At 47.5% G+C, this 19,144-nt stretch overlaps 1 long non-coding RNA gene across 1 annotated transcript; it reads right to left on the minus strand.

Annotated features, from left to right (window-relative positions):
* Positions 1 to 2,523: 2,523 nt before the first annotated feature.
* Positions 2,524 to 18,781, minus strand: LOC147737857 (uncharacterized). Its single transcript, XR_015303467.1, has 3 exons — positions 18,654 to 18,781; positions 4,488 to 4,538; positions 2,524 to 2,638 (listed from the first exon to the last, which is right to left on the minus strand). It is a non-coding gene; the product is annotated as an uncharacterized LOC147737857 (long non-coding RNA).
* Between the last annotated feature and the right edge of the window lie 363 nt (positions 18,782 to 19,144).

Raw genomic sequence — 19,144 nt, forward strand, 5'->3', positions numbered from 1 at the left:
CGGTACCTACCGTATGATGTAAGTAAATAAATTACGTTGCTAATATACCATAAGGATGTGGGGTGAGTGTTATTAGGGGTGAAACCTTGCTGATTATATGCAGAATAACAGGTCTGGGAGGTCACTACTGACTAGAGGAGGTTAGCAGCTGCACAGGCCTTGGGCATTGATCCTATTGAGGATAATATGTGATGGGCACTGGTGACTGGAGATGGCTAGCAACAACGCTGGCCTCTGTTATTCATTACAAGCAGGGTAACAATACATGTCAATATTGACTGGAACTGGTTGGCAGTAGAGTTGACCTCTAGTTTTGAATATTTGCAGGATTTAAGGTACAGGGTCACTACTGACTGGAGTTACTTACCAGGATAATAGGTCTCAGGGAGCCAATACTGACTGTAGCTGGTTAGTATGATCACTAGTACCAAGGTTCTACTAATGACTCAAGTTGGCTAGAATGATAACAGGTCCCAGGGGCCAGTACTAACAGGAGCTGGCTAGTAGGCTTACATACAGGCCCGAGGGGCCACTACTGACTGGAGCCCGCTAAAAGAATAACAGGCCCAAGGGTGGTGGGAGTGCGAGTGGCACCAGTGACCGGAGTTGGCTAGAAGCATTGACAACCTTTGGTATTGATTAAATACAGGATTCCAGGTCACAGGAGGCACTGCTGAATACAGCTGGCTAGCAGCAGTGGTGGCCTCTAGGAAGAAGGAATTGAGAAAGCATAACTGGATATACTGGTTTCTTTAATACCGATAATTGGTTACACATGAATGCCACAACATGCATTGATATATTACATTACCAAATTACAATATTCTTATATTAATTTGATGTGTCTGTTCGCCTTAATGTGCCTGCAAAGTTATATGATTCTATTAGGGCCCAGAATCATTTTATTTAGTGATGTCCATCTGCACACTTTCCTGCATCTTGTAGTAAATTGAATATTGACAAACAGAAGTGTTATTTCCAGAAACAGTGAAGTCTGCAGCTTGTCTTTGTAGCTTTTATCTGCACCTCATGGACTCCTCACATTCCTCTCGAGAGAAGATCCTGCCTCCTACTCATTAGTGTCGTTTCAGTAACTGTTTCTATCATGTGTTCATGTTTTATTGACTGGTATTAGGAGAAAAGTGTATAAAATACATTGTGTAGCATTAGCATTATATACTCCAACTTGCTTTAGGGTGGATGCTCTCGTCCATTGCAAAGACAATTGTCACTTGTTAGTTTGCTTGGCCTTTTGCTATTTTTGCATTAAATGTATGATAGATGTGTTGGCCTCCAGGTGTGTTGTGTTTTATTTTACATATCATAAGAGATGATGAGGAAAATGACAGTCCAGAATACACATTCTTCATATAAATCAACTCACAGTATTACTGTTCTGGAGGTTCAGTCCCACAGACATTATCTCTAACTGAACGCTGGCACCCTAGGAAGCATGTGCTTTTCAAACCAGTTGCCGTCTGATGCGGCGTCTTCGCTATTGGATAAGTCAATATGTCCTGAATTTTAGGAGGGTTACCGTATTTAGTGCACTCTGTTAGACAGCGCTCACCTGTTGTAGTAAGATGGTAATATGCACCTTATCACCTATGCACGGTGCAGGGCTTTGAGTTACAGAGCTCCTCACGCTGTGGAGAAGATTAGGTCACATTTACCCATTTGCCCATATTGGATCCTGATGAAATGCCAACAGATTGCTCCATGACTACACAAGGCATGAAAAACGTTGACCTGAAGTATAGACCCCAGCTTACCAGCAGGTCCATAGGTGATCGACACTTTCACACAGTGATAGGGGCCATTAGTTCCTCAATTTCTCTGCCACTGTTTTTAATCTCAACATGGACCAGGAAAATCACATTAACCGCATCGATGCTGATGATGGAACCGCTCCGTCATCAGCCGCGGTGTCACTGTGCTGATGACGGAGCGGTTCCGTCATGGCCCGCCCGACGCGCCTGCGCGGCGCTGATTTCGCTCCTGCGCTGCGCTTTCTATTGAGTGGGCGGGGCCATGACGGAACCGCTCCGTCATCAGCACAGCTCACCCGAGGCTGGTGACGGAGCACTTCCGTCACCAGCATGTGAGCGCTGCGCGGCCCCCCGCCCCCTTAGCGCTGCGGAGGAATAGCCGCCACAGCGAAGGGGTTAACTATATTGTGGCAACTGGTCGATAGTTGATCTTATATTCAGACTTCACCAATCTCACATCTTATGACGCAACATCCTCTGTCCTACTATGCTCATCCGGCGTACTTAATAAAAGATGTGAGACAAAGTGCCCTCTAGTGGTGCCCACCAGGCATTGTAGTGCCGGCTTGGTGAGGAGTATAACCCAATGATGAAGCATATCACCATCAGGTGAGTGAACGCAACTTGTCTTAAAAGCACATGCTTCCTAGGGTGTCTGCGTTCAGTTACAGATAATGTCGCTGGGACTGAACCTCCGAAAACAGAATACAGTGATTTGTCTGTTTTATGTTGCTGCTACAAGCTCCTTACCTGTGCGAGTTATCTGGATAGATGCAGGGGGCAGACCCAAACCAGCCACACGTGGAGATCAATGACAAATACTGAAGATTTAACAGAGCTTCCAAGCTGGTGACCATTACTTAATTGACCTTCAAAATAAAAGACACGTTTTTAGTATTCTTGTGACTCATGACCATAAAAAACAAAGGTTATAAATTCAATATGGTGTCAAATACTTAAAAAATGGAACTGAAGGTGCTGAATCAGATGTTGCCCCAGGTCATGCGTGACAGACACCTTCCACCACTATTGCTTATGGGACTTGTAGTTTTGTTTTTCTCATTAAAAGGATGGTCTCTAAAGTCCCAGTGTTCTAAGCGATGTTGGTCAAAATCAGAGGCCTGACGGAGGATGAAGCATGACTGCTCTGCTTAGCAGTGAGATGAATGACAGTTCCTCAGCCCTTCCATTCTTTGACAGACAGAGGTTCGTCAGTCGTTCATATTTTTTTGCAACGACAAAGAAACTTTTATTGCAGCTTGTGCCAACTGAAGAGATAAAACCCCTGGGCATGTTTCATAACTACTGACAAACATGAACAATGAAGAACATGAGTTTCTGGAAAACTATCAAGCACCCAATCAGAATCAGCCATCCTTTTCACTCAGGAATTCTTGAGGCTTTGGAGAGGGTGAATTGCACGTGGTATAAGAGGAACACCACATAGACTCAAAGCTCACTTCTCAGGGATGTACTCAACTGCCAGCCTCATGGAACACTTAGCCAGCTCTTTGCCTCCTCCTCCTAAAACTGTTGACCAGCTGTCAGGGCAAATGAGCCTGCAGCAAAGCATCGCTGGCATGGTTCCACACCGGACCAGGCAATGTGGCCAACTCCATACTCCTCCAAGTCAGCAAGTACTCTGGTCGAGCCAGTCCTAACCCCACATGGATGTTCCCCATCACAACTATATTAATGGTACTAGAGTATGTTTCTGCCAAATAATTGAGTCAAAAATTAAAAAGGTTTTACTATGAAGTTCTGAAAGAGAAATCATGAAGTTTTTCAATATTTCGGAGTCTGCCACAGTACACAGGACCATTATTTCTCTACAGCAGCGAATCATATATGTGCCCTGTAGAAAGCACGTTTGAATGAAACATGGAATGCATTGCAGCCAACAATCTATGCAACATCATAGCAGAGTGCAAGATAACTTGTGTTATTATTCCAGCAGCATGAAATGCCATTCCTAATGTGTACGTCATTTTAAAGACAAACTCAGGAAAATGTACGGTCAGTATTGTTCTTCTGCCAGTTAAAATACTATCACCGTTAATGTGCCAGGAAATAAAATACTATGAGAAATCCTACTCTATGGCAGGGTGCTGCCTGCCACTATATTGCAGGTTACTTCCAACATAATCTGATTTATACATACATACTCCAGGGTGCTGCCAGCTATCGGGTCTGCAAACAGCAGTCTGGAGCCACTCAGGAAGGAGGTAAGCTCTTCATTTCATCTTAAGCCCTTAGATTACATTCACAGCCTGATAGGTCCGGAGAACTTTATCCACGCTCTAACTGCTCTGAGCAGATAGACGTATCACATCATAGGCTGTGTTGTGTGCTGGGTGATGCCTGGCATCTTATTATCGTTGGCGGAAGGATGCAGCTCTGAAAGGAGCTACTACAAGAAGAGCAGAGAAACAGGACCACAGATCGCCACAGAGTGACAACTGCCCAGAAGCTGAAGAAAAAACTCTTGAACAGCAAACCTCCTACACCCCGGAGATTCTCCAGGATAAGCAAATGATGGTAATGAAATGCAAACTGCAGCATTAAGGTCAATTGCTACAACATCTTTCCCTTTAAACAGAATATAACAGCCTACAATAAAAAACTAACCAAAAAGCAACAAAATTAGAAAATGCATTTCAAAATGCTGCAAAAGAGAAAAAGTTAATACAAATTAATAATATTAAACTTTGTTGGTACCTTAGTAATGTGCTTACTTCTTGGCTTCACTCCATCTGCAGCAACAACGCTCTGAAAGGAGAAATTACTGCTGTGAGTCTCAGAGTCTTCAGCATTAATTTTCTCAGTCACGAAGACTGCGGTGTCGGAAGATAACTTTCTCTTATTTAGCTTTATAGTTCCACCAGTCACGCCATCGCTTTTAGCAGACACGCTACTGTCAGCAGCATCATAACTTCAGGCAGATCAGCAAAGCGGATATCACCACTCACATTGGGTGAACAGACTCGTCTCTGTAACATAGATCATTGGTCAAACACCATCAGGAGATATATGATCTTATCAAGGACGAGTCCCCTGATTTGTTCTTTTTGACAGAAACCTGGTTGCAGGATACGGATACCTCTATTCTGAACCTGGCCTTTCCCCCGGAATATTCCATCTACACGCTGAATCGTGCTACTAGGGGGGGAGGGGCTGCGTTGGCCACCAAGTCGTGTTATCCGTGCGAGTGGAAAGTTTTATAAATCCCGGGTTGAGAGCGCTCTCTTCAAAGTTTCGAATAGTAAGCACTTTACCTTCTCTGGCATTCTGATTTATCGCCCTCCGGGTTGTGATTCTGCTTTTAGGGCCGCCCTCCCTGACTTAATTAGCACTGTGGCACTAGGATGTGCTAACTTCAATATTATCAGGGATCTTAACCTCCATTTTATATGTCCGACCGCCCTTCTATCAGCAGCATTCTGGCCGATTTAGAGGCCCTGCAACTTACCCAGCTGGTCACATTTCCCACACATATGGGAGGGCATATCCTTGATCCTTTTTTTACCAACTTAGAGGGGGTTAGGGCTCTAGGCCCTACTCAAATCGCCTGGACAGACCATATGTTGGTGAAAATGCTATGTCCTACTCATGAGTCTCCTTTTAAACCTCAGGATAGAACAGTACTTAGGCGACACTGGAACAAACTGAGATTAGAGCATCTCTACCATCTTCTGGAAGAGGCTCCGTTGGGCCCCTTAACAGATGTGGAACGTGGTTATGATCTCTTCTGTGAGTGGATTACCCACGCCCTTGATTCACTGATTCCCATGGTTTGGTCTAGGTGTCGCACAAAAGAGCCCAGCACTTGGTATGATAGCTCTCTAACGCTTCTTAAAAAAGCCTATAGACAGGCTGAGAGGGAGTGGGGAAAATCGTATGATCCGAGGAAAAAGGCATGCTGTCTCGCCAAAATCAAAATATACCATAGGGCAGTGTGTAGAACACGTGCAACCTTTTACGCCCAAGAATTCCAGAATAGCTCTAATCCATCGAAACTCATCTTTAAGGTGTTAAAGGACCTGATGGCTAAAAGAGCAACGGCGGTGGAAATCTGTTCGGACTCCCACTCGAGAAAGTTCAAGCCATCTATCGAACCTTTCCGAAGGGCACTCACATCTCGGAGCCGGTCAGCTGTAGCCTGGGTGGATGCGAGTCTCTCACTACTCTGCCCTTTTTATCAACTGAGGCCTTTAACATCTTGAGCCTCAAAATCAAATCAGGTTCCCCTGCAGATCCGATGAAACCGGCTCAGCTCAGGAATATGTCCCCGTTATGCCGTGCTCCGATGCTTTCTCTGATTAACCTGTCTTTATCTTCAGGTGTAGTTCCCACTAGGTGGAAACAGGCCGTAGTCACACCGATCCTGAAGAAGGCGACCCTTGACCCCCTCAAACTTGAGGATTTCCGTCCTGTTTCCCTTCTACCTTGGGCTGCGAAAGTAACTGAGGCCCATGTGAACGGAATTCTCTCTGACCATCTTACTAGGGCTAACATCCTTGATCCCACCCAGAACGGGTTCCGTGCTGGCCACAGCACGGAGACGGACCTACTCGCTATGGTTGAACACCTGCGTTCTGTGCTTGATGAGGGTCGGACGGCGGCACTATTGCTATTAGATCTAAGTGCCGCGTTCGACACGATCTCGCACAGGATTTTGCTTCAGCGCCTGGAAGAAGTAGGTGTCACGGGTTCCGCCCTATGTTGGTTTCGTTCATTTCTTGCCGAACGGTCTTTCAAGGTTGCGATTCCGCCATGCCAGTCTAAATCTTATCCGTTGGAACTGGGTGTACCGCAGGGCTCTTCGTTGAGCCCCACTCTATTTAACCTTTACGTGAGGCCGCTGGCTGCGGTCGTCAAGCAGTGGGGCCTGATGATGGTCTCATATGCAGACGACACGCAGCTGGCGGTCACGGTGAGTGGGGACTCTGACATGGAGGCTCCCAGGTTCCGTGACGGACTACGAGCAGTGGCTAACTGGATGAATTCCAACTGTCTCCAGTTAAACGCCAAAAAGACTGAGGTCATGGTGGTCGGCAAGCAGGCGGAGCTATGGGGGGACAGGTGGTGGCCTTCTGAACTGGGTGTGACCCCTTATCCAGCATCGGAGATAAAAAATCTTGGGGTTTGGCTGGATCCGACTCTTAGTTTCATCTGCCATACTAGGAAGGTGGCGGCTACCTGCTACGGCATTATTAGAGGTCTAAGACCTATCATGAAATTTTTCGACGCACCCACTAGGCAGCTAGTGGTCCAAGCGTCAGTGTTGTCCCGGCTGGATTATGCTAGCTCGCTTTTGGTGGGGATTAATAAGTCGGAACTCACCCGGCTGCAGCGAGTTCAAAACGCTGCAGCCAGAGTGGTGATTGGTCTGCCAAGGCAGTGCTCTGTTTCAAATCCGTTGCGCTCTCTCCACTGGCTTCCTGTGAACCAGAGGATCAAATTCAAGGTTTTATGCCTTGCTTTTAAAATCCTCAAGGGTTCATCGCCCCAAATATTGGAGAATTTGTTGAGGCCATATGTACCCTCACGAAACCTCAGATCCTTGGGCCAAAACCTGGCAGCGGTTCCGCGCTTCAGGCTGAGCAGAGTCGGCGGTCGCTCTTTTTGGGTGTTAGCGGCGAAGTTCTGGAACTCTCTCCCCCCTCACATCCGGGCCCTTGAAGACCTCCTGCTGTTTAGACGGGCTATCAAGACTATTCTATTTGTGTAGTTTATTTTAATCTGTTCTTTGTTGCTCCATTTCTCTGGCCTTTTAACAGTGTTGTGTTTTCGGGTGCCTTGCAAAGCGCCGGGACGCCCCTTTGCTGGGGCAGCTGAGCGCGGTATAAATTTAGATAACATAACATAACATACATCCACTCTGTTCTCAAATTTGCTTGGGGCTGTCAAAATGCTGCAATATATTCGCCACACTTTCCTGACTACCTTGTTTTAAAAAGTTATGACATTCAAGCGTAATTCTTGGTTCGTCTGCAAGCTGAAGTTATTTAGAGATTCTATTGCCACACAATACTTGTCCCATATTTCAATCTGTCCACATGGTGCTCCAACCCTGGTAGGTTATAACTGCCTGTTTTTCAGGTAATGTTAGATAGTTTCTGTAAGAAACTGAGTTATTATTTGCGGTAGATGATGAACAATCACAACCGTTGTCAGAATGAACTTTCAAAGCCATTCAATTAACCTAGGATCAACCCCCTGGTACCTAAGCACCGAACAGGCAGGCTTAACTTAAGGTAATATGTAAAATATGTATGCAGAAACCAAAAAAGTAAAAGTCAAAATGCAAAACAAAAAAACCCAAAAAAATAAATAGAAAAATAAAGTAAAGCGTATTGAACAAAATGACACTAAAATGACAAAATCCAATAAGAGGAATGAGATATGAACTGTAACGCTGTAAGAATCACAAGGTGCCAATGGGTGAGGGGCCCGGCATGGATTTGTCTCTCTGGAGCGGACTGCCAAGTCAGAGGAAACCGGAGGCCACGGCCTGCAAGCACATAATGTAGGAATTAGCCGCAGTGGTACTAGAAGACATCTAGTGCTCCAGGCTCAGATAGGGATGCTGGCCTACAGGGGGATTCACAGCAGGTTCGGGCGCAAAGTGCTTAGAGTATTGAGAACAAGCAGCAGATGCCCAGCAGGGCAATAGCAGACGGTCGAAGACAGCATGGCCCGGATGAGACTGAAAGGGAGTGACACCTAGGGCCCTCACCATCAAGCAAAAGCGTAGTGGAGCTCAGCGGGAGGACAACCCGATGACTGCCACCCACTGGGGCTGGGACCCACACGACAAGGCATGCCGGTCTGGTTATGTGGTAAGAGATATAGCAACCATGTCCTCAGCGAGAAGCAAGAAGGATCAGAATCTAAAAAAGATGCTAACCAAGCTCCCGATGACCGGCAGCGGAGAAGGGATTCTCTCCCCGACACAAATCAGCCAAGATGTGGACACCTCTGAAGCCCCACTTACCCACGCCTTTTTAGAGTCTCTATTCGGTGCATTACAAGGCGACTTGCAGACGCTGAAAAGGGAAATAGCGGGGGAGATGAAGGAGATAACCAATGGAGGCCACACGTTCCCAAACGGCATCAACGTCCCGCCTTTTGATAAGACGGGACGTCGATGCCGTTGGGGACCGTATGGCCTCCATCGAGGATCAGGAGCAAGCCCAGGAAAAGGAGGTGGAGCATCTACAGCAAGAGATAGTCCGGCTCAAGGCTCAACAGATTGATCTCCAGGCACACAGAGAAGACCTGGAGAATTGGTCTCGGCAAAACAACATCTGTGTTAAGGGAGTTCCACCTAAAGAAGAAGGGCCAGACATTACACAATACCTGCAGGGTCTCTTCAGGAGCATACTGGGCGCTCCCACTGGATATTTTGGCTTACATTTCAGACTTTCAACTAAAAGAGTGTATGCTACGTGCTGCCAGGGACAAGCAACCACTAAGATATCAGGACCACTCCATAGCTTTGTACCAGGACCTGGCTCTTATACCCCTTCCAAAGTGTAGAGAGTTCCGAGTGGCAACTCTGCGTCTTCGAAATCAAGGAATACCGTATTCTTTGGGTCACCCTTTCTGGCTGATTTTCATATGGCAGGGCATACTCCTCCAGCTCAGATCCATGCAGGACACTTGCCAGGTGCTGGGCATTGAGAATCCAATCCAGGAGGAGACAGTGGGCCCACAGACCAAAACTCCTCGAGAAAGATGGCATAAGGTCTACAGGAGGCGTAGCACAGAGCAAGCAACGAGACCGGACCCCAAGACAATGGCACGAGAAATTCTGGCAGTGCTGGAGACATTGTCGAAAGAGACATTTCCCTATGATGACACCTTGAACGACTGAGGGACAGATAAGTGACATTTGCAAGGCTGGGTGGGCGGCAAACAAATCGGCTGGGAGCGTAGAGACACGGGGAGTGTAGAGACATGGGGAACAGGTCACACACGTTCCCAACTATTCCGACTTCCAAGGACGCGCACGTACAAAAGGCGGGCCCTGGACAATTTGAGGTTAATGGGTTTCTAAGTTGGAGTTAGGGAGGGGAGGGTGGAGAACTGGGATGCAGGTTAAAAACGTTGAAGAGAGGATCAAAGGGCAATGAAGGCCGGGCAGACGTTGGGGGCTCAGGGGGAAAAGGGATCAGAGGGACCCAAATACAGGCTAAAGCTGGTGCACTCACTATGACACGCTATTTCCCAGCCCACACTGAAAATTCTCACTCTCATTGTGAGAGGTCTCAACAATCCCAAAAAAAGGAGGTCCATCCTTTCCTACCTGGATAACAGGGAGGCAGATGTGTGCCTCCTCCAGGAGACACAGCTCCTCTCCAAAGATTGGCATAGAATGAGGTCACAACTCTTTCCCCAGCAGTTCTTTTCATCTACCCTGGATAAGAAGGCGGGTGGCTATTTTAGTAGCCAAACATTTTAAGGGGACAGTGGGTGAAAAGGTGGCCGAAATCAAAGAGGTTGATGGGAGCAGGGCCATCGATAGTGTAGGTGTTAGTATGAGTATTTTAGATGCCAAAATTGAGTCGCAAACCGCCAGAGTTACTGCTCCCGCAATCACCCTTCACCCGATATATACGATCAATCCAGGGGCTGCCTCAATTGTTTATAGATAGAAACGGGTCCTCTCCCTCACCCCCCTATACCAATAACCATTTCAAATACCAACCCCACCAGAGATGGTGCTAATAGGTTAAACAGGCCCAGGGGCTCGAATCAGAACAGGTTGTCTAGTACCTCGTGCATTAATGTTCCTGCCGCCCCAAGTATGAATGGCTAATCAGGATGTCCTGAGTCTGACGCCCGCTGCTTGCCCTTTTGTGTTGGTACTGGCAGGGGTACCTACTTTAAAGAGGGATCAGCATGAGTCATGGGACCAGCTACGCAATAAATGTGCGGACTGGCTATCAAGGCATTGAAGCTTCCATGTATCCGAAAATAAAGGATATTATTATGGCAAGCAGGGTTGGGCGAGTCAGTGCATCTACAAAAAATATCGAAGGGGACAGTATTCAAATTAACTTTTGCAGACCTTCTTTGGTGAGACACCTACTAAGGGGTTGCGAATTCATAACACATAATAGCACTAACATATGCGCACTACCACTTGGTTATTTCTACAAACCAAGTCATGCTCCTTTCACCAACAATCCCTCTTGAATTACTACCCCCAATAGGTTCCCGACCTTGTCTGGATTTGAGACCCAAGACTGACTATCAACTTTTGGGGAAAATACTGATCCTGCTATTAGGTTACCTCATGCCCTGCCAGTAACTAAGTGTACTATTCCCACAACCCACTTATCCCTCCTATGCAAACGAAGGCCTCTGCAAGTTCAGACCTCCGTATCTTAAGCTGGAATGTTGCAAGGTTGTACTATAAACTTCACCAGCCAGATTGGGTACAACTTATTAAAGACCAAGATATCCTTTTATTTCAGGAAACATAGGCCACACAGGAATTGCATATTGAGGGGTTTGAATGCCATAATATCCTAGCAACAACCCCACAGCAGGTTCGACCACTTGGGGGTTTATCAATCTGGGTCAATATTAAGACAGGGGGGATGCATAAAAACTGTACTTACAGATAACAATAATTTTCTAGGCATATTATTTAATAGGGGAATTTCCTTTTGGATAATTTATTTTTATAAGGCCCCAGTTGCCGTCGGATATGGAAACAGCAAATTCCTGCTTTAATGAGTGGGTAACCTCAGGCCTGGATAGTTGTATTCCGGCGAGGCTGGGAGGGAAATTTCATGGCCATCGAACCCTTGGTTTAGTGACTCATTAGTCACGGCCAAAAAGGGCTGCAAGCAGTTCGAACGTGCCTGGAGGCGCTCCTATGACCAGGCGGCAAAAAGGAAATATCGTGCCGCAATTAATCGGTATCATAAGCTTATTCAGCAAGCTCGAGCCAAGTTTGTGGTCGATAAAATTCTGGCCAGTACTAACCCTGCTAAAACGATCTTCGCTGTGCTGAAGAGCATGAAGAGCGGAGGCACCACGGGGACTTCTTCGATCTCCTCCGATCAGCCGTGTACTGAGTTGGCCCTGTACTTTGTGAATAAAGTCGATAAGATTTATCAGGGTTTACCCACCCCTATTTCGCCCCAGGTGGTGGGGACCCGGGGACTTTGGGTTTCATGGGGGTTAACACCCTGTCATCTGTTCCTCCGCTGTCTCAGCAGGAGTTTGAGGCTCTCTGCTCAAAGATCAAACCAGGTTCACCAGCGGATCCACTGACGCCTGCTCACTTTCGTCAGTTCCATTTCCTTCTTTTTCCGCGGAACCTCAACCTGGTTAATCTCTCTTTGACCTCAGCGTCTGTTCCAAGGGCCTGGAAACATGCCACGGTTATTCTTCTGCTAAAAAAACCCTTGTTGGACCCTGCACAGTCAGCTAACTATCGCCCGATCTCCCAACTGCCATTCTTGGCAAAGGTGGCAGAATCGAATGTGAATTCCATTTAATACAAGTTTGTGGAGCAGAATGCCATCTTTGACCCATCCCAACATGGCTTCCGTGCCTGCCATAGCACTGAGTTTGCATTATTGGTAGTGTCGGAGACTCAGCGGCCTTGGTCCTTTTGGACCTAAGTGCCGCTTTCGACACCGTCTCCCATGCGATACTCTTAAACCGCCTGCAGGAAATTGTCATCAGGGACATGGCTCTGGAGTGGCTACGGTCTTTTCTGGAGGGATGGTCCTTCTAAGTTCACGTCCCTCCTTTCCATTCTCAAGAGCTCGCCTTGCGCCAGGGTGTACTGCAGGGTTCAGTGTTAAGCCCTCTATTGTTTAACATATAAATCCAGCCACTGGCTGTGTTGGCGAAGGGAAGGGGTTTGTCACTGGTATCATACGCTGATGATACTCAGTTAGTGATTGCTTTTTCCAAGAAAAGCTGTACCAACTTGATCAAGTTTAAAGAGGACCTCTCTGTGATTGTGGACTGGATGGCGATGAACTGCTTACAGCTTAACGCCAGCAAGTCCGAGATCTTGCTGTTTGGGAAAGATCGGGGGCTGTGGTCCGAGATTTATTGGCCGGATCGCCTAAACCTGCCTTCTCGCCCAAGGAGACAGTGAAAAACCTAGGCATTTGGTTTGACAATGGTCTAACATTTGACACCCAATCCAAAGCAGTGGCTTATTTTGGGCTTCTGAGGGGCCTGAAACCGTTGTTGGGCTTTTTCCCTCCTAAAGTTCGCCAAATCATCCTTCAGTCGACAATTTTGTCTAGACTGGATTACGGGAACTGCCTATACCTGGGCGCGAACAAGGCTAGCGTCAAGCGTCTTCAAAGGGCACAGAATGCAGCTGCTTGCATGCTGATGGCCTTCCTCACACTTGCTTGGTTTCCCATGTACTTCAGAAACTTCACTGGTTACCGGTAGAAAAGCGCATTCAATTCAAGGCGCTTTGTTTGGCGCATAAGATCTTGTTACCTCAGGCACCGGCGGGACTGACGGGGCTGCTAGAGTTCTATGCGCCACGACGTCCTTTAAGATCTGCCGCCTTAGCTCTGGTGTGCACCCCGCGTGTCTGGAAAGCCAGAGCGGGTGGCCGTTCCTTTCGCAGCCTGGCCGCGCAACTCTGGAACTCACTCCTTGTGTTCATCAGAGTGCTCCGGAATCATCTTGCATTCCGGAAGGCCATAAAGACCTGGCTCTTTCCGGCTTAAAGCTTTTCGTATCTGGTTCTTGTCCGGGAGTCTGTGGTCTGCGCTGGGACGACCCGTCGCTGGGGCAGCCATGCGCACTATAAATCTGATAAATAAATAAAGTAAAATAAATGTTTGTAATTCTGAGGAGATATGATATTATTCTATTCTGACTCGTGTTGCAGGCGAACCCTAGTACAAGTCTACACTAACTGTTTATTGCTCATTTTAAACTAATAAAGAGATTCAATTGAAGGACTCTGAGACTCTGAAAATGCATCTCTGCCACAGACGAGACCTCTCTGGTGGTTTATTTGGAAGCAGGAGCAAATCTTGCAACAATACCTGAACTCCCGACAGTCATCTTCAAAAGTCTGAGTATAAAACAAGCTTGCAAAAACTATTTTCTTTACAGGTGCTTGTTGTTGTCCTAGATATTCATGTATGCATGCGTATGTGCGGTGGCTGTCCTTAAGTGGCATTTTGTTAACTATTCAAAAGTGTACTCAAAGCAAGCTCTGGCTGATGCTTGCACATCCACGGAGCCATCGTTGAATGAACATCTTTTGTTTAAGTAAAGCACATTCAAATATTCTGCCCGTAGATATGCGTGCATCAGTGGTAGGAGCGATCTTTGATGAGATTTGTTAAAGCAAGTGCCATTGAAGATGCAAGTAGTGCATGCGTGCCTTTGCAGCACGTTAGAATGTCAGCGTGCGTGTGTGCACAGTCAGCTCTTTTTGGAAGCACATACTTGTGGTTGTGGCGCACCCTTGCTTGCTCCCGCAAGGCGGATGCCGCCACAAGCACGAGTATGTGCTTCCAAAAAGAGCAGAGCAACGGCTAAAGGACCTCCTATGCAGCAGATGCGCACTGCATATGCGAGACCTAAATATGGCATCCAGTATGGTACCCTTTACAAGGGTGCTTGTGTTTATCAGTTGTTTGAGTTGCATGGCCTCCATTTCATGAATTAATCTAACTGCTGTGGTATTATCAGGTTCATTCAGATGGAAGTTAAAGTCCCCCAATAATGTAATGGAGCTCTTGCTGGCCACCATGTCTGCTATTAAGCTGGGAAATTCCTTTAGGAATGGGGTGGGGGGTCCTGGGGTCTATAGAGCAGTGTGCCTGAAAACGAGTTATTAGCCGATGTTTTAGGCTGAATTGTACAGTTTCACTGTTGGTGGCGCCAACGGACGATATCATGCATTCATAGTCATTTTTGTAAATGATTGCTACCCCGCCTCCGGTTTTTCCCATCCTATCTTGCCTTTGGATAAGGAAATCTGGGGTTAGTCCTTGGATTATGTCAGGGTCGGACCAGTCTTTCAACCACGTTTCAGTAACGAGAGAATGTCAAGTTCTTCATTCTCTATTGGCATTATGATTTCTGTGGTGTGTGCTGGCAAGGATCTACTATTAATAAGTCCCATTGAGAAGTGTGGCTCACTGGTTAGAGGAGGCAGACCCGGACGCTGAGATCAGACCTGGGACCAGGGTTCAATTCCCGACGCGGCAGGGTCTTGAGCGCAAAAATGTCCACGGACTCGGTAATTCTTCGGTGCCTACTCGAATCACAGGTTCACACTCTGCAACTCTGGGCAATAGCTTGCTTAATCTCCACTACGGCCCCCCGCGGCGGGATGCCTGGCTTTCACCTTGGGGATACCCAGTAGGGGCTATCTCACAGGGAAAAACCAGGACGGGTTCCCAATGCAAAGCGCTTTGAGACCTGGCGGTGATATTGCGCTATATAAAAACCCATCCATCCATCCACCCATATCTCATTCCTTGTGGGCCTATCTAGTTGTAGTGGCCCTTCAATCTTGCCTGAGTCAAACTTAGTCCGGCAGAGAGGGCATGACATCTTCTTCCCTATCAAGCTTATTGGCGCTAGAGTCATCTTACAATGGGCTCCACCCGAGTATCTCAATGAGAGTAATAATGCTCTATCACATGTGATGAGCTTACCGTTTTCTGGGACGAATCCGGCATGGTTCCTTTCCCTTGACTGTGTCTGGACGCAGGCAGGCTAGCCTTAGGCGTGCCAGCAGCGTGCCGCTGTGCGTCTGTGCTGTGGGCACCATAAGTAGGTTTTTGCTTAACTACTAGAGCGCTGACCTGTCCCTCGCTCCCCACGAGGGCGAGTCCTCTCAGCTGTGCTCACTGGTCCTGCATCGCCCAGCTCCCGTTCTACTGTTCGACGTAGGTCAGGCTTCCCCACAGTGAGTAAGCATTCAATTCAATTTCAGTTTAAAAAAACATTTATTTCAAAAAGCTTTACATTTAAAATGCGATTGTCTTAGAAGCATTCAGAGTAATTTTAAAAGCGATACATTCAATCATTCAAAATACTCTGGCTTACAAACAAGCAAGTTCTCAGTTAGTACTCTCTGGTACCGTGTGTCTGACCTGTGTCTGTTTCTCTGATTATTCCTGTTTCTCTTGTTCAGCCATGGCAGCTTCTTGAGCTGTGCAGGGTGTGAGCATCTTGAAGGGCAGCCCCAGCTCTACCCCGCCCACTCCCCCCAATGAACGCGCTATGGCTTAGCAAGAGAAACAGGAAGAATCTGATCTGAGCCTCTTGTCACCATACATTGGGAATAAACAGACTCGCTGAATAAATGTTGCAAAAATGTAACAGACTCACTCAGTAACCAAGAATGACTCAGCGAGCCTGTCTGCTCTGACACTTCTGGAAAGTTAGGGAAGGATTAGCAGAATGAGCAGCTTTTACTCCCATGGGACCACCGAGTGCAAATGAGATACAGCGGTCCTGGTTCAACCCGACCCCTTTTTGAAAAACATTGAAATACACATTTAGCCGGGGAGGTCGCAGGGACGATCTAGATCAGTGATACTCAAAGTACGGCCCAGGGGCCGCATAAGGCCCTCCAGGTCTTTACATGCGGGCCCCTGGGCAGCAGCAGCACTGGGCTGCTGTTTACTCGACTCAGCACTAACATGAAGAAAAAAACGTACGTATACAGCAAACACTTATTTAAAGGTTAATTGCAGTTAGGAAAAGGAAGTAACTAGGCCTTTAACTTTAGGAACACCTTCATTTATTTATTTTATTTTATTTTTATTTATTTATTTTTTATTTTCATTCTTAAAGGCAGCCATTAGATATACATGCTTTGTTTCCCTACCCCGGCTATACACCCCCGCTGGCATCAGTGCGGCCCTCGGTCACACCACAGACCAAACTTTGCTGCCCCAGGGAAAATGTTTGTAAGTACCTGTGATCTAGATCAACAAAAGGCGGAAGTAGTTAGACAGGAGGACGAAACAGAAGCATGCATCTCTAAAAGGCTCAAACAGGAACCAATGAAAACAAGCATTGGCATAGCCAATAGGTCTCGCCTTTGGGACCTTATAAGTGTTTAGCCATGCAACAGTTGATGTTGTTGCACCAAGGATATTGTGCTGGATAATTAAACACTTATAAGGTCCCAGAGGTGAGACCTACTGGCGATGGCAATGCTTGTTGTTTATGTTTGCTATATAATAATTAGGTGTTCAATCTTTCTATCTCATGGCCTCACCTGGGGTTTAATATGGGTGCTGTGGTCCCTGCTGTGGGTCTGGCACCCTCGCTGGCCCTAGTGAGCTTTCTAATGCTTTTGTGTAACACCAGGACTCAACTAAAGAGGGCCTGTGGATGAACAACTGCGCATGCGCGGAGGGCAGATACAGCCTACCGCGGATTAGAGGACCTGTGGATGACAAATACGCATGCGCGGAGGACGGACACGGTCTTCCGTAGCGGAGCGTGGAATAAAGAGGGTCTTAAAAGAACAGCTGCGCATGCGCGGAGGACAGACGCGCTGTTGAAACAATAGAGTAAACGGCGACGGCTGTGGCTCGTCAGCTGCCAGCTCAGGTGTGACGGTGTCCTGGCAGGGACAGAAAGACAAGAATGACATTGACGCCATGAATAAGACACACGGAGCACGAGGCGCCTCGCGCCACAGCAGACGCTGAGACTTCCGTGCAAAGCTCCACGGTTCGGCTCCTGTGCTTGAGGGAATTTTCTCTCCTCTGCGCAGGCGCAGTGAGTCTGAGCGGCCTCGGCTCGTGCAGCGTCGTGAGCGCGCGCGTCACTCCGGGGTGTGAGAGCGGTACTGGAAGAACATGGGCTTTGAGCAGGGGCGGCTGCTGACATTTGAAAGTGGTGCGGCGTAAACTAATTTGCATATTGCACCGCAGCGATTGAGCGCAGCGAGCGAGCCCGAACCACCTTGCATCCATCCATACATCATTCATGCATCCACCCATCTATCCACCCACCCACCATCCATACACCATTCATGCATCCACCCATCCATCCATCATGCATCCACCCATCATGCATGCATGCATCCATACATCATTCATACATCCACCCACCCATCCTGCATCCATACATCATTCATGCATCCACCCATCCATCCATCATGCATCCACCCATCATGCATGCATCCATGCATCCACCCATCCGTCCATCCACCCACCCACCCTGCATACATCATTCATTCATGCATCCACCCATCTATCCATCATGCATCCGCCCATCATGCATGCATCCATCCATACATCATTCATGCATCCACCCATCCATCCACCCACCCATCCTGCATCCATACATCATTCATTCATGCATCCATCCATTCATCCATCCATCATGCATCCACCCATCATGCAAGCATCCATCCATACATCATTCAGGCATCCATCCATCCATCCATCCATCCATCCATCCAACAAGTCCCCCAAAACAACTGACTTAGGGGGACTTGATTTAGTTTTCAGGCACGTAAATAACATTCCTGTAAAGATTGTAAAAACATCTAGACGTTTGTTCAACTGAACACACTCTAGGACGCTGAATCCATCACACTGAGATTCTGTCACGATAAGGAAGACCCTCCGGCGATTCCAATACAAGAACTTCACGAAGTGTAAACACAGCACACATTACTTCTGCAGTAGTTATTTTTGAAAACATTACGGCAGGATTAAAATAATGGATCTGGTGGCAGAGTAGGTAACTTCAAAATGTTTCTGACGTGTTCCTTTCAGTCACCAAAAATGTGTAGAGAGTCACGGCCGGCATGAATCCGGGTGGTACGAGCGAGGGGGGGGGGGTGGGGGTGTATTTAATTACATTTTTACAAACAAATAAACTTACCAGGGTGAGAAATCTCCTCTGCCGGTCCCGCCGCGCATCCCGTCTCCGAGTCCTCTCATGGCAAGTGGCAAATCATGAGACTGGATGTGACTCAAGGGCAGCTACTCAACTGTATCCTGCCTGTTGACAGGGCATGGGGCGGCCATACGTCACCGCCCCTGACGGATCCTATCTTCGGGCTCCTGTACTACATTAGGCATGCGCAGCATGCCTAATGTAATGTCAATGGAGGGGGGGGGGGCTGAAATTAAGAGCGCCCCTTGCAGATGCGCAGTCGGAGTCTGCTGGACTCCTGCTGCTCTCGCCTGGTGCACGTTTGTAGTGGAATGACCACTGACTGTGCTCATGCGCAGTTGAATCTGTGAAGCAGCTGCCAGCACAGGCAGGAAATGTAAACAGACGAATTTTGTCTGCCGTCTGTTTACATTTCCTGCTGTCCGTGGGCAGTTTTGCTTGTTGAATCTGTCTAGTGGGGCGCTGCCCCGACGCCC

This window comes from Lissotriton vulgaris, chromosome 1_1, assembly GCF_964263255.1.
Source record: "Lissotriton vulgaris chromosome 1_1, aLisVul1.2, whole genome shotgun sequence".
Taxonomy (NCBI): domain Eukaryota; kingdom Metazoa; phylum Chordata; class Amphibia; order Caudata; family Salamandridae; genus Lissotriton; species Lissotriton vulgaris.